General features: G+C 42.0%; 1 protein-coding gene and 1 pseudogene across 1 annotated transcript in view; one reads left to right on the top strand and one right to left on the bottom strand.

The window, feature by feature from the left end:
- The first annotated feature begins 993 nt into the window (after positions 1 to 993).
- TNRC6A (trinucleotide repeat containing adaptor 6A) overlaps positions 994 to 22,963 on the top strand; it is a 201,274-nt gene continuing 179,304 nt past the window's right edge. The window contains exon 1 of the mRNA XM_086692683.1: positions 994 to 1,198. The gene's annotated coding sequence lies outside the window, so the exon portion shown is untranslated. The remainder of the gene's footprint in view (positions 1,199 to 22,963) is intronic.
- Positions 12,591 to 13,288, bottom strand: LOC112853116 (5'-AMP-activated protein kinase subunit gamma-1 pseudogene; annotated as a pseudogene).

The following is a 22,963-nucleotide window of genomic DNA, read 5'->3' as shown; positions in this document are numbered from 1 at the left end:
TGTACAAACAAGTTTGTGTGACCATGAAATCTGCATGTGCTACTTCTGTCTGTGTTTCTGTTGCCTCGGCCACAACATGACCCCAAGAACAGGGAGCCGACTTTATGCATCTTTAAAACCTCTCCTTCTCCTCCTCACCAGTGCCGAGCACAAGACCTGCAACATAGTAGGTGCTCTACAAAAACGTTTGTTTAATAAAAGATTGTTAGAGTGAAGGAATCAATGAGGAAAGGAGGCTACTGACGTGGGAGGAAACAAGCCCAACAGATCTTTAAACCAAATCGATTCAACTGTATCTTGATGAAGGAGACAAACCTAGAAATGCAGCACACATGCAGATTGGTAGAGAGAAATCCTGCAGGCAGAACAGAGCTAGGATCACCAAGAGGAGACAGCCTAATCAGAGAGCCAGACGGGGCCCCACCTGACTCTCACTGCAGCTGGGAAAAAAAAAAAAGAAAGCAAGCCTAGAAGGTTCAGCGGGCGCAGTCTCCCCACCTCCGCCCCGCTCCCGCTGCTCGGTGAGGCGGCATGGAAGCTGCGGGGCGGGGAGGCGGCGGACCAGGGCTTTCCAGAACGAGGCAGGCTGGTGTGAGCGCAAAGGCCCTGCGATTGCTGGAGCAACGGTGGCGACACTGGAGTTATTCACAAAGGCTGGAATTCAAATGAGGCTGGCGCCGCTCCAAGTCGCAGTAGCTTAGGAGGAGGGGGAAAGGCGTATTAAGTATTCGTCAAGATCTCAGCGTTGCATGGGCTCCAAGCTTTCTCCATCTGCATCCCTCCCTCAACCAGCTTTCTGCGGGGAGGGGCGGGGGGCTCCTCCAGAAGCACTTTATCCGTCAGCCTGTGAGGTGGGGGTGGGGGTGGGGGTCCGAAGTTAGGCAGAATTGTCTTATCACATGATGGGGGACCTGTATCATGTGATGACTCCGGTGATGTTGGAGGCAGCATGTGACTCCCAGGGCTACGTGGGCTCAAAAACAATTTAAATACAAAAACACAAGCAGGTTCCCCTCCTCTCTTTTGCCTTTTGGTCTGGCTCTCCCTCCCTTTGGGCTGGTGCCCGACTGAATGGAAAACCCGTCATCTTGCAGGCACTAACCTGTGAGCACCGGGTACCTGGAGACCAGGCCCCCTCTGCTGGGGGTCCCCCAGGAGCTGTGCCCCATCATTCTGCAGCCCACTGACTCCCAGCCTGGTAAGTTACTGAACACTGTGAGCAATTATTTGTGAAGCTGTCCTAGGCTGCCTCATTAGCATGCACAGGACACCCTTGCTGGGCACGTTGGAAGGAAAGCGCCTGCCGGCTCCGGGGAGCTGCGGCTCTCGCTCTCGGTCCGCCGAACCTCCGCAGCCTCCCCGGAAAGCGGAGTTGCGCTGGTTACTGGTTACGTCGCGCTGGGGTGGAAGGAGCTCCCCCGTCCCTTTCCCCCGTCTCCCCGCCGGCCTGCCTCTTTCCCATCTCTTGCCTTGCTCAGCCTTGCTCCTCTGAGTCTCTCTCTCACCTGCCCCCTCCCTCTCCAACTCCTATTTTCTCCTCTTATTCGCCCCCCACTTCTTGTCTCTCTCCTGCTTTTCTTAGGGGTCTGTTCCCCTCACCTTTTAAAATTACTATTTTTCTGGACACCTAGATCTATTTTTTCTGTCCAGAACCTGAAAGACAAGACTCTGAGGACTTGGTGATTGGAAATGCACTAATTATCCCTTCCAAAATGTTTTTCTCACTAACACAATGTACATGGCCCACTTCCTGTCGTGTGTGTGTGTGTGTGTGTGTGTGTGTGTGTGTGTGTGTGTGTGTGTTAGAGGGTGACTGATCTATTTCTTGGGGCCATCAGAACTGTTCCTTGGGTGGATGTTCATTGGCTAACCGGATCCCTGCTTAGCTAGGTCATCAAGTGATAGGAGGGGCAGTTACAGCAGTCAGGAGACATTGCTTTCTGACCCCAGATGTCTGACTCTGTGGGAGAAGTGACGTTTTAAAGCAGGGGCCAGGATCCAGTGCTCAAGGCTTAGGACTGTATGCTTTTCAGAGGGCTGGCTCAGAGTTTGAGGCTGTACCTTTGTATAATCAGGCAGAGCATTGGTTGAAAAACTAGCCATGCAGGAGACACATCTAGATGTAATCTTGGCAGTGTCCACATTACTATAGGAAGCAGGTGTTGGCTGTGTCAGATCTAGCTTCTGGTTCACTGTTATCCAGGTGTGCTGACACCTGTTCAGCAAGAAATAACTAACAGTTATTGAGCACAATCCACCCAAAAACTCAATGAACAGGTGCAATTTCTGTCTCCAATTTAGAGATAGGCAAACTGAGACACAGAGAAGTCAGTTAGGTCACTCAACTAGTAAGTGGGTAGAGCTAGGATTCAGGGCCCAGGAAGAATCTCTCCAGAGCCTGCACAGTTACCTACTGCGATAAACTGCCTAGAAAAAAAATCCATCCACGTTACTATGTGACAGGTAGTATGCAAGGTTTGGGGACACCTCTGTGAGCAAGACAGAGACACCCTGTTCTCATGGGGTTTACAGTCCATTGGAGAAGGCAGCTATTAAACATACCACATAAGACAACATATTATTTCAAATCAGTGTATTTGCCCAGAAGAATAAGGGGGTGCCATGAGAATACGTAACTGGAGACATGCTTCAGTTGGGGGGACAAAGAGGAAGACTTGGTCAAAGGAGTCACCAATGCAATACTTAAGTTGGAACCTGAGAGAGGAGCCAGGAAGTCAAGCAGGTGAAGATCCAGGAAAAGCATTCCAGAAGGAATAATAGTATGTGTGAGGGCCTTGAGGTGGGAAAGAGCTGGGACCACCCAAAGACCAGCAAGAAGCCAGTGGGCTGAGCACAGTGTGATTGGGATGATGACAGGAGATGAGGCCATTCAGGCAACGTGGATATCTTGTAGGCCTTGCCAAAGTGACTTGGGTTGTATTCCAGGATCAATGAAAACCCATTAAAGCATTTTAAGTAGGGAGGTAGCATAATTGGATCTGCAGTATGAAAAGACTTCTTCAAGAGGTGTATCAGTTAGTTTTTGCTGCACTATAAACCATGCTGAGACATAGTGGCTTAAAACAGCCATGGGTTGTTATGCCACGGGTTGGCAGTCGCGGGTGGGATCATCTGGATGGTAGTTCTTGCTTGGGTTCACTAGTCAGCTGGCAGGCTGGCTGCAGGTAGCTGGTCCTAGATGATCTCATTCATTTGTCTGCTGATCGGCAGGGGCAGTTGAACTTGACCGGGTCATGTGTCTCCTCATCTAGTGAGCTAGCCCCGTCTTCTTCATATGACAGCTGGGTTCCAAAAGCAACGAGGTTGGGGTGGGGGGGCCCAATGCACATGCACATTTCAAACATCCACTTGTTTCCCATTTGCTAGTGTTCCATTGGCCTAGACAAGTTGCATGGGCAAGCCCAGATTCAAGGGATGGAGAAATATGTCTCTGAACCAGAGGAGCTACAAAAAATGGGGTTCCATCTGTTTCCAGTCTACAACATGAATTGAAAATGATAATCTGGTAATGTCTTCCTCTACTGTGGGAAGGAACTGAAAACCAGGAGGAAATTTGGGGTCAATTTTACTATGATTGGAAATGAACTTAAACTTGGTCATATATCAACCTTTGTTTTCTGATTGGAACAAGTAGGAGTCTGAGCATCTGTTTTGGACATGGATCAAGAGTGTATCTAGACTGTGATATAGAAATGTCTCCTTTTCTCACAGGGTTATCTGGGAACGGCTTAGAGTCTAGGAAGACTTTGAGATTGTTACCCTAGAATGAAATTTGGGCCATATGGAACTCAGAATGTGTTTAAGTGTTCCAGACAAGGCGATAGCATGTACAAAGGCCCTGAGGCAAGGAAGTGGGTTGCCTGTTTGGGAACTAGGAGACAATTTAGTTTAATGTAATTGCAATGAAAATGGAATAGGAGTGGACAGATTAGAAAAAAATGCTTATGTGGTAGGAAAAGCAAGGCTTGCTGATGGATTTGAAAGGTGTTAAAGAAAAAGGACATATTAAAGCTTCCCAGGTTGGTGAACGTATTCCCAAAGTGGAAAGACTAGGAGAGGATGAGGGTATTTGCGAGGGGTGGGGGGTGGGGATGGGGATGGGAAGGACAGAAAAAGATAAAAAATTTTATGAACTGGGTCAAATGTTGCTGAGGCACTGGGTAAATTGAGGACAGAAAAGTGTCTGTCTGACTTGGAACCTTCGAGCTAGCTGAAGACTTGGACTAGAGCAGTTTTGGTGGAGCAGTGAGGATAGAAACCCTGTTGGCGTGGGTTAAGGAGTGAAGGGAGGTAAGTAAACTATGAAAGGCATAATGGAAATCAGGCAGTATTTAGATATGGGGCAGGGTTAGAAGAACTGTCTTGATTTTATATTTGCTTTTTTAAAAACAATAGCAGCCTCTAGATGATGTAAACTCTCAAGATGGCGCAGTTGAATGAGCAAGAGGGGATGGGATGGAAAAGTGTGTGTGAACAGATAGGTGATGACAGATTTTAATTTTTTTATAGGCGGGGATGAGGAGAAAAGATGGAACAGGCACACAAAGACTCCTAAATTTGGTACTGGGAAGATGAAGAGCTTGCTGTGTGTCAACTTTTGTTTTCACAACAAAGGCAAGGTCATTAGCAGAGAGTAAAGGAGATGGAAAGAGGAAAGAGAGGACATATAAACTGGTCCTCTTGGAGAGGGAGAAATAAGCACTGTAAAGGAGGGAGCAGGGTTGCTACATAAAACAGAGTGCCTATGAAGAGTATGTATTGGGTCGTTTTCTCCACCGTCGTTTAAATGCTTGGGTTCAAGCACCTGGAGAACGGTAGTGTCATCACGTTGAAGTTTTGCTGGACAAATCCCACAGGAGAGATGTTGAAGGGGTTTACAAGGGAGTGATGGTCCAGGTGAGCCACAGAATCTAAGCTGGGCCAGAATGGGAACGGGCCCAGGAAGGGATGGTGAAGAATGAGGAAGTGGTAGAAGGCCAATGGAAGAGAGGTTATGAAGAGGGAATAACTGCATCCTTTAGGGAACCCTGCGTCAGCATCACCTGTGAGCTTGTCAGAAATGCAGATATCAGGCCCCACTTCAGATCTTCTGGATCCAAATCTGCATTTTAATGAGATCCTTCTGATTCAGATGCACCTTAAAGACTGAGAAGTACAGATCTAAATTGTCCTATGGAAGAAGCATGCTGCTATTCTTTGCACGATGAGAAAGTAATGAACCCCAAAATGTCCCTTTCAAAACAGATCTTGACTGAGCAAATTTCTTTTCTTTTCTTTTTTTTTTTTTGCTCCAGTTTTTATCTTATTTTATTTTAATTTTAGTATGCAGAATTTCAAACATAGTTAAAACTTAGTGAAATCCAGTATACCATCATTAGCTTCAATAATTTTCAACTCATGGCCAATCTTGTTTTCTTTATACCATCCCTCCCACCCAGGATTGTTTTGAATTGAATCTTAAGACTGATATAATTTCATCTATAAATATTTCATTATCGACCTGTAAAAGACAAGGACTTCCTTTTTATTTATTTGTAAGTTTTTATTTGTTTATTTTGACAGAGACAGTGAGTGGGAAAGGGGAAGAGGGAGGGGAAGAAGCAGAGAGAGAGAGCTCTACATGGGGCTCAAACTCACCAACCGTGAGATTATGACCTGAGCCGAAACCAAGAGTCAGACGCTTAACCAACTGAACCACCCAGGCACTCCAAGGAATCCCTTTTTAAACACAACCACTGTTCCATCACCACATCCCAATAAAATTGCAAATAAATCCTTATTATTGTCTGACCAGTTAATGCTCACACATTTGCAATTGCCATGTTATTTAATTTTCAGTATTTTCTTCCATGAGTATCCAAATATCCACACATGGAAGTTGATGAATATGTCTGTTAAGTCTTCTGTAAGTTACAGGTTCCTTCTTCATTTCTTTTTTTCCCCTTGGAATTTTGTACTGAAGAAACAAGATGATTTGCCCTCTAGATTTTTCCAAAGTCTAGACTTTGCTGATTGTTTACTCATGGTATCATTTAATGTGTCCTGCTATGCTCTATATTCTCTGTAAACTGGTAATTAGATCTAAAGGGAATTGCTTTAGAAAAAGACCTTTGTGGTGAAATATATCACACATAAAGCATGTATGAAATACAGATGTAGAGCTTAAAGAATAATACCCTTGTGAAAACCACCTCCCACCGTAGAAACCTTCCGAAAACATCCCTCTTCATCTTCCCTAGAGGTAACCTTTATCTTGACTTCTGTAATAATTTTTCTGTTTTTTTTTTCATGTATGTGTGTATCCCTAAGCAATATATTACTAAGTTTCTCCAACTTTGTGAGTTGTATGTAAATGTAATCACACTGAAGACATTTTTCTGTGGCATATGTATTTTGCCTGATATTTTTGAGATTCATTTCTGTTTATGTTTGTAGCTACAGTTCATTCAGTTTCACTGGCATATAGTAATCAACCATGTGAATGTTTTACAAATTATTTATCCATTCTACTCTCTCTTTTTTTTAATGTCTATTTTATTTTATTTATTTATTTATTTATTTTTTCTTTTCAACGTTTTATTTATTTTTGGGACAGAGAGAGACAGAGCATGAACGGGGGAGGGGCAGAGAGAGAGGGAAACACAGAATCGGAAACAGGCTCCAGGCTCCGAGCCATCAGCCCAGAGCCCGACGCGGGGCTCGAACTCACGGACCGCGAGATCGTGACCTGGCTGAAGTCGGACGCTTAACCGACTGCGCCACCCAGGCGCCCCAGTGTCTATTTTATTTTTGAGAGAGAGAGACACAGAGAGAGAGAGAGAGAGAGAGAGAGAGAGAGAGAGAGGCACATATACGCATAAGCGGGGAAGGGACAGAGAGAAAGGGAGACAGAATACCTGAAGATCTGTGCTGTCAGCGCAGAGCCTGATGTGGGGCTCGAACTCACAAACTGTGACATCTCATGACCTAAGCCAAAGTCTGATGCTTAACCAACTGAGTCACCCAGATGCCCCTATGCATTCTATTCTTTATGGTTCCCCCCCACCCCGACACACACACCCAGTTGGGGCTATTATGAATAACACTGTTGTGAACATTGTCACACATGTCCTGTGTACTTGTACAAGAATTTCCCTAGGCATATACCTAGAATTGAAAATGCTGGATCATATAGTATGCCTCAGTTCAACTTAAAACGTCCAAACTGTTTTCTGCAAGCTGATTTTGTTACTTTGCAATCCTTACACCTTCTAATTTCTTTTTGTTGCCTCATTGTACCAGCTAAATCCTCTAATACAATATACTAGAAACGGTGAAAGCAATTCTCCTTGTCTCATTTTGATCTCAAAGGGAAAGCATTCAATATTACACAGTTAGGTAACATGTTTGCTGAAGGGCTTTTTTTAGAGTTTTGTGGGGTTTTTTTAATCAGATTAAGAAAATTCCTTGGGGCGCCTGGGTGGCGCAGTCGGTTGAGCGTCCGACTTCAGCCAGGTCACGATCTCGCGGTCCGGGAGTTCGAGCCCCGCGTCAGGCTCTGGGCTGATGGCTCGGAGCCTGGAGCCTGTTTCTGATTCTGTGTCTCCCTCTCTCTCTGCCCCTCCCCTGTTCATGCTCTGTCTCTCTCTGCCCCAAAAATAAATAAAAAACGTTGAAAAAAAAAGAAAAGAAAATTCCTATTTCTCCTTTGCTCCGTTTTGTTCAGCCATTAATGGGTTTTGAACTTTATCAAATATTTTTTCCTGTGTCTTTTGAGACAATAAAATTATTTTTCTACTTTATTCTTTTACTGTAGAGAATTATAATTTCTTTTTTTCCAGCTTTATCAACATATTATTAACATATAACCTGTGTAAGTGTAAGGTGTAAAATGTAATGATTTGATACACATATATATTGTGACATGATTACCACAATAAAGTTAGTTAACATCTCTATTTTCTCTCATAATTTTTTTTGTGTTTGTGGTGATAACATTTAAGATCTACTCTCTTAGCAATTTTCAATAATATAAAATTTTTTTAAGTTGATTTATTTATTTTGAGAGAGAGCACGTGCATGCACATGAGCAGGGAAGGGGGGAGAGAGAGAGAATCAGAGCTGATGGCACAGAGCCCAACATGGGGCTTGATCTCACGAACCATGAGATCATGACTTGAGCTGAAATCAAGAGTCAGAGGCTTAACCCACAGAACCACCCAGGTGCCCCTATAGTATTGTTAATTATAGTCATCATGCTGTACATTAATTAGATTCCCAGAACATATAGCTTGAAGTTTGTACTCTTTGACCAACATCTCCCTCATTTTCCCCACCCCCCGCCCAGCCCCTGGCAACCACCATCTTACTCTCCGTTTTGAGTAATACAGATTTTTTTTGGTTCCACATGTAAATGAGAATATACCATTATTGCCTTTCTCTGTCTGACTTATTTCACTTAACGTAATGCTCTCAGGGTCCATCCATATTGTCACAAAACACAGGATTTCCTTCTTTTTTATAGTTTAGTAATATCCCTGTGTGTGTGTGTGTGTGTGTATGTGTGTGTATCACAGTTTATTCAACTATCCATCAGTGAACACCTACGTTGTTTCCATGTCTTAGCTCCTGTGCATAATGCTGCAGTGAACATGAGAGAGCAATATCTCTCCAATATTGATTATATTTCCAGCAAACATATACCCAGAAATAGGATTATTGGGTCATCTGGTAGTTGCATTTTTAATTTTTTGAGGAATCCCCATACTGTTTTCCATAGTGGCTGCACCGATTGACATTCCCACCAGCAGTGCACAAGGGTTCCCTTTTTTCTACCCTCTCCAACACTTGTTCCTTGCCTTATTGATAATAGCCATATAACAGGTATACTGTGATATCTCATTGTGGTATTGGTTTACATTCCCTTGATGATTAACGACGTTAAGCATCTTTTCATGTACCTGTTATGTCATCTTTGGGAAAATGTCTATTCAAATTCCTTAATCAGATTTTTTTGTTTTAAAAAAATGTTTATTTTAGGGGCGCCCAGGTGGCTCAGTCAGTTAAGCGTCTGACTTCGGCTCAGGTCGTGATCTCACAGTTTGTAGGTTCGAGTCCCACGTCGGGCCCTGTGCCGACAGCTTGGAGCCTGGAGTCTGCTTTGGAATCTGTGTCTCCCACTGTCCCTCTCCCACTCATGCTCTGTCTCTCTCTGTCTCTCAAAAATAAATAAACATTGAAAAAAAAAAGAGTTGGCCGCTTGACCCACTAAGCCACCCAGGTGCTCTCAGGTTTTTTTTCTATTAAGTTGTGTGAATTCCTCATATATTTGGGATATTAACTCCTAACAGATAGATGATTTGCAAATGTTTTCTCCCATTCTATAGGTTGTCTTTTCATTTTGCTAAGTGTTGCTTTTTCTATGCAGAGGCTTTTTAGTTTGATGCAGTTCCACTGGTTGATTTTTGCTTTTGTTACTTGTACTTTGTTGTAATATCCTGAAAATTGTTGCTAAGACTAATGTCAAGGAACATTTCCCCTGTATTTCCCTTTAGTACATTTTACAGTTTTGGGCCCTCCATTTAAGTCTTTAATCCATTCTCCTAAAACTTTTGTGAGTGGTGTAACACAGGGTCCAGTTTCATTCTTCTGCATGTAAATATCCAGTTTTCTGAGCACCATTTAATGAAGAGACTATCCTTTCTTGGTTCCCTTCCCATGCATTAGTTGCCTGTATGTGTGTGGATTTACTCCTGGGCTCTCCATGCTGTTGCACTGGTTTATGTGTGTTTTTATGCCAGTACCAAACCATTTTGATTATTCCAGCTTTGTTCTTCTTTCTCAGGATTGCTTGGCTATCCAGGGTCTTTTGTGGTTCTGTGTATATTTTAGGATTATTTTTTCTATTTCTGTGGAAAACACCACTGAAATTTTGATAGGGATTGCATTGAATCTACAGATGGGTAGTATGGACATTTTGATCACATTAATTCCTTCAATCTTTGTACATGGGAGGTATTTCATTTCTTTGTGTACTCTTCAGTTTTTTTAATCAGTGTCTCGCAATTTGCATTGAATAGATGTTTCATCTCCTTGCTTAAATTTATTCCTAAGTATTTTATTATTTTTGATGCCATTTAACACGGGATTTTTTTTCAGATAGTTTGTTGTTACCATACAGAAATGCAACCGATTTTTGGAAGTTGGTTTTGTATTCTACCACCTCGCAGAATTCATTCAGTTCTAATTGTGTGTGTGTGTGTGTGTGTGTGTGTGTGTGTGTGTGTGTGTGGAGTCTTTAGGATTTTCTGTGTATAAGATCATAACATCTGCAAAGACAGTTTTACTTCTTTCTCTCTGATTTGGTTTGGATGCCTTTAAAAAAATTTTTTTTTAATGTTTATTTTTGAGACAGAGAGAGACAGAGCATGAACGGAGGAGGGGCAGAGAGAGAGGGAGACACAGAATCAGAAGCAGACTCCAGGCTCTGAGCCATCAGCCCAGAGCCTGACACGGGGCTCGAACTCAGGGTCCCACGTCGAGGTCCCACGCGAGATCATGACCTGAGCCGAAGTCGGACACTCAACCGACCAAGCCCCCCAGGCGCCCCATGGTTTGGATGCCTTTTATTTCTTTTTCTTGCCTAACTGCTCTGGCCAGGACTCCCAGTACTATGTTGAATAGGAGTGGTGAGCATGGGCATCTTTCTTTTGTTCCTAGTCTTAGTGAGAAATCAGCCTTTCATTGTTGAATGTGGTGTGGGTTTGTCAGTCATATAAGGCCTTTATTATGTTGAGGTATGTTCCTTCTACACCCAGTTGGTTGAGAGTTTTTATCAGGAAAGGATGTTGAGTTTTGTCAAATATTTTTTCTCCCTCTATTGAAGTGATTATATGATTTTTATCTTCCATTTTATTGAAGTGGTATATCATATTTATTGGTTTGCAACCCAGGGATAAGACTCATGAGTATGTGGATCATGTTGTATGACCATTTTAATATGCTGTTAAATTCATGTTGCTGGTATTTTGGTGAGAGTATTTGTGTCTATATTCATTAGGAATATTAGCCTGTAGTTTCCTTTTCTTGTGGTGTCCTTATCTGTCTTTCATATCAGAGTAATGCTGGACTCACAAAAAGAGTTTGAAAGTATTCCCTCCTCTTCAATTTTTGGGAAGAGTTTGAAAAGGATTGATGTTAATTACTCTTTAAATATTTGTTAGAATTCACCAGGGAAGCCATCTGGTCCTGGGCTTTTTTTCCCTGTTGGGAGATTTTAAATTATCAGTTCAATCTCCTTACTTGTTTTTAGTCTGTTCCTATTTTCTCTTTCTTCATGATTCAGTCTTGACTGGTTGTATGTTTCTAGGAATTTATCCTTTTTTTCTAGATTATCCAATTTGTTGGTGTATAATTGTTCATAGCAGTCTCTTATGATCATCTGTATTACTGTGGTGTCAGCTGTAATGTCTCCTCTTTCATTTTTTTTTTTCCTTTTTATTTTTTGGAGAGAGAGTGCGAGCACAAGTTGGGGAGAGGGGCAGGGGGAGAGAGAGACAGACAGAGACAGAGAGAGAGAAGGAGAATCTTAAGCTGGCTGCATGCCCTGCATGGAGCCCAATATGGGGCTTGATCCCATGACCCTGGGATCATGACCTGAACCAAAATCAAGAGTTGGACGCTCAACTGACTGAGCCAGCCAGGTGCCCCCGTCTCCTCTTTCAGTTCTGATTTTAGTTATTTGGGTCCTCTCTTTTTCTTTGTCTGAATGAAAGTTTGTCAGTTTTGTTGATCTTTCCAAAAAACTAGCTGTTAACTTGGTTGATCTTTCCTATTGTTTTTCTGGTCTCTGTTTCATTTATTTCTGCTCCGATCTTTGTTATTTCCTTCTTTCTGCCAACCTTGGGCTTAGTGTGTTCTTCTTTTTCTAGTTCCTTAGGGGTAAAGTTATGTTTTTTTATTTGTGATTTTTCTTTTTTGTTGTTGTTTAGGTTTCTGTCATTTTAATCAGGGTTGCTATGAAAAACAATACCTCAGCTAACCACTTTGTCCTCGTCTTCTACCTAACTCCCATTTCCCTTCATGTATCTATAGCACAGGAACCCAAAGACCCCCCGTCCCCTTCATCCTCCTTATTCCTATTAGGGACAGATATGTCACTAAGTGGATTCAGCCTCTTCCATACAGCATGAAACAGGATAAGTAAAAAATATCTTTATGAAGAGTTTTGTTACGCTGTTACCTTAGGGTGGAGCCAGAGGCAGAGTTGAGGGCTGGGGTGAAATTTGGGCATCTTTTAGAGATCAGAGTTTTTCTCAGGGGCACAGAACCTGAGTTTGCTCAGAAAAGGGACCATGTCTAAGAGGACAGGGACTAGGCTGGGCTAGGCTGAAAGTTCTTTTCAAGAGTATTGTGAGAATAGAGACACTTTAAAACCCGTTGTCCTTCCTCTTCCCGTACCTTCCCCAACTTCCAGGTACAAGAGGAGGGGTCTCCTGAGCAGGGAATAATCACAGTTCCCTCAAGGTTTCATCTGTGATTGCTGGGATGGGCAGTGAGTATGACTTATTCCCTGGTGCTGCCCGACCAGCTCAGGATTTTCTGTCCCTGCTGGTGAGCACCGAGACCTGAGGGATGTCAGACAGTGATACGGTTTCCCTGACTGCATCGTTCCCATCCACCACTACAAAGAGGTGAATCTCTGCATCCACCAGCCTGTTGATGATGGTCTCTGGAGTCTCATGCAGGTAGCACTTGGAGACACATCTGAAGTAATGTGATCAACACTGTAGGGCTTTGGTCACTGACACATCCAGGTTACTCTAAGTTTGTTCTGCTGCTGCACTGATAACATAAAACTTGGGGTAGAAGTTCACCACACACTCTTTCTCATCCACCAGTGGCAGGGCTGAGAATCCGCATTGTACAAAATGCCCAGAGGCATGTAGACAGGGGTGGTGGTGTGGGCCATAGCAGCGTTGGCTTAAGGGCTAACTTGAAGTTCTTTCCAGAGAGTTAGACACGAACTCTGGCTTGGGGAATTCATCAGCAAACAATTTGAGACACTTGAGAACGTGCTTATAGGTGAATATGTACAAGGTGTTGCCTGATTCTGAGTCAATAACTGGCAGCCTGCGGATCTTATTTTGAATTAATGAAGAGACAGCATCAAATAAGCTGGCATTAGAAGCAATACGGACAAGGGATTCGAGGAGTCCCGCACGTACACCTCCCTCCAAGTTTCTATTTTGTGCTCTTTCAGCTCATAGATTTATACCAATACTGATTGTTAATAGTGGTGTAAGATATTTAAAAAAATTTTTTTAGTGTTTATTTTGAAAGAAAGAGTATGAGCGGAGGAGGAGTAGAGAGAGGGGGGAACGGAGGATCAGAAGTGGGCTCCGTGCTGACAGCAAGGAACCCGATGCGGGGCTTGAACTCACGAACCGCGAGATCATGCCATGAGCTGAAGTCAGAGGCTCAACTAACTGAGCTCCCTAGGCGCCCCCTAGTGGTGCAAGATACTGGTGAAATCGGTGATGGCCAGCATGCCCACAAAACTTTTCTTCTTACTATCCCACAAAGGAGCAGCTCGTATACCATTAGTTGCCAAAGGGGTCGGGTGGGAGGGGGAAGCTTTCTTCACCTACAGGGAAGTATCAGATATAAACAAATTGAAGCTTGTGGGAATCAGGTCATAGCCATGATGAGACTTCATAAAAGAAGTGTACACGGAAGAGTTAGATTCTGGGGACCCTTGAGTGTGCTCATTTTCCAGAGCTGGAAACTATCCCAAGAAATGACCGTGTCCTTTGCAAGAGACACTGGCTGGGTTCATTTGCTTTAGGAAGCTTTCTCTCTTTTTTTTTTTTCTTTTTTTTTTTTTAACATAAGCGTTTCTTTTCTTTTCTATGTTTTATTTATTTTTGAGAGAGAGGGAGAGAGCATGAGCAGGGAAGGGGCAGAGAGAGAGGGAGACATAGAGTCTAAAACAGGCTCCAAGCTCTGAGCTGTCAGCACAGAGCCCGACTGGGGGCTTGAACTCACTTACAAACTACGAGATCATGACCTGACCCGAAGTTGGACACTTACCGATTGAACCACTCAGGTGCCCTGCTCTCTTTTTTCTTAATGAAGGCATTTATTGCTTTAAACTTCCCTCTCAGAACTGCCTTTGCTGCATCGCATAAGTTTTGGTGTGTTATGTTTCAGTTTTCCTTTGTATCAAGGTTATTTTTTGATTTCCCTTTTGACTTCTTCTTTGACCCAGTGGCTGTTCAAGAGTATGTTAATTTCCACACATTTGTGAGTTTTCCAGTTTTCCTCTTGTAGTTGATTTTTAGTTTCATATCATTGTGGTCAGAGAAGATATTTGATATATCAGTCATCTTACATTTGCTAAGAATTGTTCTGCAACCTAACATATGATCTATCCTAGAGAGTGTGCTTCAGAAAAATATGTATTCTGCTGTTGGGTGGAATGTTCTGCCTATATTTGGTCTAAGGTATAATTCAAGTCCAGTGTTTGCTTATTGATTTTCTGTCTGCATAATCTATGCATTGTTGAAAGTGAGCTCAGAAGCCCTCTGTTATTATTGTAGTGTTATTTCTCCCTTTAGATCTATTAGTATTTGCTTAATATATTTAGGTGCTCTGATAGTGGGTGCATATATATTTATAGTTGTTATATTCTCTTGATGAATTAACCCCTTTGTCATTATATAATGACCTTGTCGTCTATTGTTACAATTTTTTAATGTTTATTTATTTACTTTGAGAGAGAGAGTGTGTGTGCACATGCCCAGGAGTGGGCAGGGGAGGAGCAGAGAGAGAGAGAGAGAGAAAGAGAGAGAGAGAGAGAGAGAGAGAGAGAGAGAGAGAGAATCCCAAGCAGGCTCCACGCTGATAGTGGTGGAGGCTGGATCTCATGAATAGTGAGATCATGACCTGAGCCAAAATCAAGAGTTGAATGCTTAACTGACTGAGCCACCCAGCCCCATTTGTTACAATTTTTTTTAAGTTTGTTTATTTATTTTAAGAGAGAGCAAGCATGGGAGAGGCGGAGAGAGGGAGAGAGAGAGAATCCCAAGCAGGCTCTGCACTGTCGGCACAGAGCCCAATGCAGGGCTCCAGATCAGGACCTGAGTGGAAATCAAGCAAGAGTCGGATGCTTAACTGACTGAGCCCCCCCAGGACCCCCACAATTTTTGACTTAAAGTCTATTTTGCTGATATAAGTATCAGCTCCTGCTCTCTTGGTTTCTGTTTGCATGGAATATATTTTTCTACCCCTTCACTTTGAGCCTATGTATGTTGTTAAGGCTGAAGTCTCTTGTAGGCAACATATAGTCAGTTGTATTTTTTAATCCATTCAGTCATTCTATGCCTTTTGATAGGAAAATTTAATTTATTTACATTTGAAGTGATTATTGATAGGTGAGTATTTATTAATGCCATCTTACTGTTTTCTGGTTGTTTTGTCCCTTGTTTCTTTCTTCCTCTTTTGTTGTCTTTCTTTGTGAGTTGATGGTTTCCCATAGTAATAAGCTTTGATTCTCTTCTCTTTCCCTTTTGTGGATCTACTATAGGTTTTTGTTTATGGTTATCACGAGAATTGTATAAAATGTCTTTTAATTTTTTTTTTTTTTTCAACGTTTATTTATTTTTGGGACAGAGAGAGACAGAGCATGAACGGGGGAGGGGCACAGAGAGAGGGAGACACAGAATCGGAAACAGGCTCCAGGCTCCGAGCCATCAGCCCAGAGCCTGACGCGGGGCTCAAACTCATGGACCGCGAGATCGTGACCTGGCTGAAGCCGGACGCTTAACCGACTGCGCCACCCAGGCGCCCCTGTATAAAATGTCTTTTAGAATTAAGAGTCTATTTTAAGATGATAACTTAGCTTTGATCATATACAAAAATTCTACCCTTTTACTCCCCTCATGTATTTTATGTTTTTGATGTCACCATTTATCTCTTTTATATTGTGTATCCACTAACATGTCATTGTAGCTATAGTTACTTTTAGTACTTTGGTCCTTTAAACCTTTACACTCCACTTAAGAGATTAACACACAACTATATAACAGTATTAGTATTCTGAATTTGACTATACCTTTGCCAGTATGTTTTATATTTTCATATATTTTCACATTCCTAATTAGTGTCCTTTCATTTCTGCTTCAAGAATTCCTTTCAGCATTTCTTTTAAGGCAGGTCTAGTGATGATGAACACCCTCAGCTTCTGTTTGTTTGGAAAAATCTTTATCTCTCCTTCATTACTCAAAACAACTTTTCCAGGTAAATTATTCTTGGTTGATTGTTTGTTTGTTTGTTTGTTTTCCTTTCAACAGTTTGAATATATCATTCCACTCTCGCCTGACCTATAAGGTTTCTGCTGAGAAATCCTCTGTAGCCTTATGGGGCTTCTCATATATGTGAGAATTTTTTTTAAATCTTGTTCCTTTAAAAATTCTCTCTTTTTCTTTGTTTTTATATAGTTTTATTATAAAGTGTCTTAAAGAAGATCATTTTGGATTAAAATTTTGGGTGACTTATTAACCTCATGAATTTTGGATGTCCAAATCTCTCCCCCAAATATGAGAAGTTCTCAGCCATTATTTCTTTATTATTTTTTAAAGATTTTTATTTTTTTTAAGTATTCTCTACACCCACCGTGAGGCTTGAACCCGCAACCTTGAGATCAAGAGTTGCATGCTCTAGTGACTGAGCCAGCCAGATGCTCCAGGCGTTATTTCTTTAAATAAGCTTTCTACCTCTTTTCCCCACTCTTCTCCTTCTGGGAATCCACTAAGGCATGGTTTCTTTTAATGGTATCCCATAATTCATGTAGGCTTTTTTACTCTTTCATTTCTTTTTTTTTCTTTTTGCTCTTCTGACTGGATGATTTCAAATTATCTGCCTTCTAGCTCACAAATTCTTTCTTCTGCTTGGTTGAGTTTGCTGTTGAACTTTCTATTGATGTCTTCATTTTAGTTATTCTTCAACTCTAGGATTTCTGTGGATTTTTTAAAATGTCTATTTATTTTGAGAGTGAGAGAGAGAGAGCGCGAGTGTGGGAGGGGCAGAAAGAGAGGGAGAGAATCCCAAGCAGGCTCCATTCTGCCAGCACAGATCCTGAGGTGGGGCACAATCCCACACACTGTGAGATCATGACCTGTGCCAAAATCAGAGTCAGATGCTCAATTGACTGAGCCACTCGGGCACAGTTTTTTGTTTTTTTTTAATGGCTTTTTTTTTAATGGTTTCTGCTTCTTGTTGAACTTCTCCTTTTGTTCACATTGTTTTCCTAATTTCATTTAGTTGTTTATCTGTATTTTCTTGCAGCTCACAGAATTTCTTTAAGAGTGTTATTCTGATTTCTTTGTCAGACAGTTCATAGATCTCCATTTCTTTAGATCAGTTGTTGGAATTTCATTAGTTTCTTTTGGTCATGTCATGTTTCCTTGATTATTCATGATCCTTGTGGTCTTGTTTTTGTTATCTGCACAGTTGGGGAAGTAGCCACCTCTTCCAGTCTTTTGAGACTGGCTTCAACAGGTAAAACCTTTCACCAGTTGGCCTATCCAGAGATTCTGAGTGGGCCATCTGGGGGTGCCCATAGATGGGCTTGCTATTGGAGTCCTTGGGTAGGCAGACCTGGTGCTTGGGTAGATAGTGGTGGACCTGGATCCTGAGTCTACAGGGATCCCCCTGGTCCTGGGGATCACTGGGGTGAGCCAGCATCTGGATCCAGGTGGACTAGTAGTACTTGTCCAATGAATGATTTGCAGACTGTTGATCTTCAATAGTAGTGCAAATGTAGGAATACAAGATGATCTGTTGGATGAGGAAGAAAATCAGTAGAACTTCTAATTATATTTATTCCTTACCTCATTTCTATTAGTTTCCATTAGTTTCGTGAATGTTCTGTAATATACTGAACGTTGCATACGGTAGTATGTGCACATACATAAACTATAAATAAATACACACATTTGTGGGGGTGCAGGCCCAATATGTATACTGTTGAAGTAAATGTTCAAATGACTGTATGGGACCATTACTCTAAACCACTGCCTTCTGCTTTCTCTTCAAAAAGAATATAGCTGATTAACTTATGGCTTTCTTAATTACCAGCAGACCTGAGGATGTGTTTTTGCCACCTTGATAGAACTGTATTTTCTAAGTATCCATAAAACAGTATCATCTACCAGGGATAGTGATTTTAGAAACTTTATCTATCATCATGGGTCTCACTCCCTGAGAGTAAATTGGAAAGGGTAAAATAGAGAATGTATTTTCTGTGCCTCATGAAGTTAACTAGTTGTTATTATAGACACACAATGAGAATTAATTCTGTTCTCTGACCACCTGAGAATAACATTTTTAAGGTAAGGAATTGCCTATTCATTGAGACATAAGTCAGTAAATGGAGTCGACTAATGATAGACCAGGGAACAATCAGATAAAATGTAGTAAATTATGTTCTGTCATATTGTAATTCTTAATAACTCAGCTGTCACTCTAGACATTTTTGCATCTTTATCTGGATAATGGAAAGAAATAAAATTGTAGGCTATTACAGACGAGGTAAAAATCCTAGGATGTGGGTGGAAGAAAAGACTTTATAAAGTAGACTCTTAAATGGGGTGCTGACAGGTGAGTGAGAGTTCACCAAGGTGACAAGGGGAGAGATGGAAGAGAACGTTTCAGAGGGAGCCAAATGCACAGACACAGATGGAAGGTCACTGAGGAGTGGAAGGGGGTGTGGCATGGCTGTGGCATGGCTGTGGCTCTGTGTGTTCGGAAGAGAGTACAGGAAGGGGAGGTCAAAGAGAGGCTACCGGATAACATGGTCGTTAGGAGTTAGACAAGCCTGGGATCACATTTCTGCTCAGCCTCCTACTAGTTCTGTGATCGTAAGCAAGTACCTCTGTAATATTCATAATTCCCTATCTGTAAGTGTGTAATAACAACACTAGCACCTACCTCCAAGTGCTACTGTGAATTTAAAATAAGAATCCATTTGAAATGCTCAGATTGGCGCTGATCACGTGATCTCATTTAAGGTCCGGGGATATTGCCATTGTTATACCAATAACAACTTACACACACACACACTCATGACAACTGTAAGATTATGGGATGGCTTATATACCACATCAAAGAATTCAGGCTTTATCTTTCGGGTCAGTATTCCTAAAATGGGATCCGTTTGTCTGTAAAACAAATGGTCTTCAAGTTGTTAGACAGCTTCTGTGACATAGGCAATGGGAAAATAGGTGCTTAAGAATCGTATACATTTGAGGGGCGCCTGGGTGGCGCAGTCGGTTAAGCGTCCGACTTCAGCCGGGTCACGATCTCGCGGTCTGTGAGTTCGAGCCCCGCGTCAGGCTCTGGGCTGATGGCTCAGAGCCTGGAGCCTGTTTCCGATTCTGTGTCTCCCTCTCTCTCTGCCCCTCCTCCGTTCATGCTCTGTCTCTCTCTGTCCCAAAAATAAATAAACGTTGAAAAAAAAATTAAAAAAAAAAAAAAAGAATCGTATACATTTGAAAAGGAAGAAAAATTATCAAGTACCATTATTCTCCTAATAATGGTCCAAGGATGCAGATGGCTCAAAATGGTCAGACTCTTAACAAGGTGTAGTTGAAATTCAGTCAGTAGGATACATAGTTTATTTTAGCTATATCATGTGCATGTTATTGTTTATGGGTGTAAAATTTGCATTTTTTGTTGTTACTCTTATGTTTTGTTATGGTTCTGATGAACAAAAATAGATTAATGACTATAAAGTGGTTCGTTGAAGTGTAAAAGCAAAGACAAAAATAGTAATACAAACACGGCAAGTCGGAAGCATAATTAGGGAACAGGACTTCAGGATCTGTTGGGACAAGAACATCTGTGAATGTGATGATTTCATCCAAGATGCTGAAAGGCAACGTGTGAATGGGAAGTGTGGCTATGAATATCTAAAAACTGGATTTTTTTGAGGAAGGGATTTATCCCCCTCTTCTCTCTAATGTACACTCTATTAGAAAACTCTGTCCGAGAGCTTCATGACGCCTTCGGAGATTTTATGTCATTTCCAAAGTAGAATAACATAGCTGGTTCACCAGTAGATTTTCCTGGACTAAGTACAAAATGTTTTGTGATATGAGATTAATTTTATTTCTAAATGTAAAGAGGCTAAACAACAGCAACAACAGATACAAGCACTGCTGTGGTCAGCATTCTTATAAAACCAGCCTTGGGACTCCTGGGTGGCTCAGTCGGTTACACATTTGACTCTTGATTTTGGCTGAGGTCACAATCTCACAGTTCGGGGATTGAGCCCCAAGTTGGGCTCTGTGCTGACAGTGCAGAGCCTGCTTGGGATTCTCTCTCTCTGCCCTTCTGCTGCTCTCTCTCTCTCTCTCTCTCAAAATAAATAAGTAAGCCAGCCTCGAATTCAGCACAAATGCTAGGAGAAAAGCAAAGGTAGCCATAAGCAAACCTAATGACAGGGTTGTATGCTGCAGAACACAAATGGCATACAAATATGGTGGAACTATTATTATCATGGTGATATTTTGTTTTACAGCTGAGTCTGAAACACTAGTAGGGAAGGTCTGAACCAGCTCTTTGTATCCCGGTGGTACATATATAAAAGAGAAAGACACACTTGGTATTTTTGACTTCTCTTAATCAGTTAACTTAATATTTTTGTGAGACACGGTGCAGATTAGAAGCATCTCTGAGGTAATGCTCATCATGGAGGACCAGCCATGTGTCCGCCTAAGAAAGGTTTGCTGTATCAGTATCTGTCACTACAGTAATGCAACACAATCTCACAGTCACTTAAAACACTGAGAATTTATTGATCTCACGAGTCTGTAGGCCAACAGGTGGTTCTCCCATCTCAGCTAGGCTCACCCCAGTGTCATTGATAAGATGTGGGCAGGGTCAGCTACATAATTTGTGGAGCTCAGTGCAAAATAAAAATGCAGGGCCCCTTAATGAAAAATTACTAAGAATTTAAAGACAGTGACAGCAGAACATTAAACCAAGCATAGGACCTTCTTAACACAGAGCCCCTTTGTGACTACAAGCGTCACATGACCCTGAAACCAGCCTGGACTGTGGGTCATGTGGGCAGTTCTGTTGCTGCTGGCTGGGTTTTTTCATATGTCCAGGTATCAGCTTGGCTAGTCTGGGATAGACTTATCTGGGACAACTGGGGTAGCTCTACACCATGCGTCCCATCCTTCAGCAGGCTAGCCCAGGCGTGTTCTTATGGCAAAGGCAGAGGAGCAAGAACAAGCCAGCCCAAATATGCAAGCACTCATCAAGTCTCTGCCTTGTCACAATCACTGACATCCCACGGGGCTGCAGCAGAGTCACATGGCCATCTCACAGATGAGGAGAGAGGATACTACAATATGATAGGAGGAGGAAGGGCATGGAACTGTGCCATTTTGACCATCAACCTCACTTGACTACTCAAAAATGGTTGTATCCGGGGCGCCTGGGTGGCGCAGTCGGTTAAGCGTCCGACTTCAGCCAGGTCACGATCTCGCAGTCTGTGAGTTCGAGCCCCGCGTCGGGCTCTGGGCTGATGGCTCAGAGCCTGGAGCCTGTTTCCGATTCTGTGTCTCCCTCTCTCTCTGCCCCTCCCCCGTTCATGCTCTGTCTCTCTCTGTCCCAAAAATAAATAAATGTTGAAAAAAAAAAATGGTTGTATCCAAGTGCTAAATGGCCCACCGCTTTACTTACTAAGAACAGTTATGCATCCTGATCTCAATTAAGGGTTGAAGATGTCATGAAAATTGTTAGCACCATCAAATCTCAGTCACTGAGCATATGTCTTTCCTGTGTTTTTTGTGCAGATATGGGTGGCAAGTACCAAAACTACTTTTCCACACTGAAGCATGCTGGCTGTCCCCGGGGAAGGTACTCATGTGAATAGTCAAAATGAAGGAGGAGATAAGATTTCTCTGTAACACTGATGATCCCATGAAAGACCAGAAATCATAAATCTGGTCCTTGTTGTCGTTATCAGCATTGTGAAGAAATGTTATCTCTGATTTCAAGTGATATGTCAACACACTGTGGTCAGGAGCTTGAAAAGCTTGAACTTCTCCTTTCAGGCCCAACATAATAGGATATAATGTGCTGAGGATATTCAGTGCTGAGGATAAGGTATCAGGAAATTGAACTTTGAGGCAGGAGGCTTCGCAGGCAGGCATTGACAGCACTTGATTTTCTTCATTTTCTGGAGAAAGAAATCAATGACATATTATTTAATAACCATACACAATGCTAGGAATCACAGAGGGATTCTTTGCAAGAGCTGAACCCAAACAAAAAACAAAAAGCAGTTCATTTGCAACTATCACCCCAGTGAAGCCATCCAACCTTTGAAGGGGATCCGTTCTTAGACTTAGCGGGTCATGAAAGTGGTCTTTAATGAGAAACGTCACCGCTGTTTCTAAGTATATGTCCCATCCGACTTCATAAAATCCCATCTCTCAGGGCCACTAAACATTTTCTGCTTTAACCAGTAGCCCATAATTCTTAGTGCTTTCTCATTCATTGCAACAAAAATAAGTTGCATCTGTGATTAATCCAGATATATATTTATTTTAATTATATACTTTAAATCGACTACAAACAACAGTCTCCCTTTTACTGATCTGATATTTCTCACCACTCTGCTTTTGCAATTTTTAACTCTTTCTTCCTCAGTTCAGGATCTGAGTATATTCAAAGACTTCTAGCAGTAGCTCTATCCAAACTCTTGCTACTTGTTATCCAAAATTCAGGTACCAAGTATGTGCAAATCCTCCTGGATCCTTTGCTATGTGAACTTGTTTTCTATTTTTTTTTTTAATTTTTTTTTTCAACGTTTTTTATTTATTTTGGGACAGAGAGAGACAGAGCATGAACGGGGGAGGGGCAGAGAGAGAGGAAGACACAGAATTGG

This window comes from Puma concolor, chromosome E3 (assembly GCF_028749965.1).
Source record: "Puma concolor isolate L17-30 chromosome E3, mPumCon1.1.hap2, whole genome shotgun sequence".
Classification (NCBI taxonomy): domain Eukaryota; kingdom Metazoa; phylum Chordata; class Mammalia; order Carnivora; family Felidae; genus Puma; species Puma concolor.
Note: the sequence above shows the minus strand (reverse complement) of the source record. Positions and strands in the feature narration are given on the sequence as shown.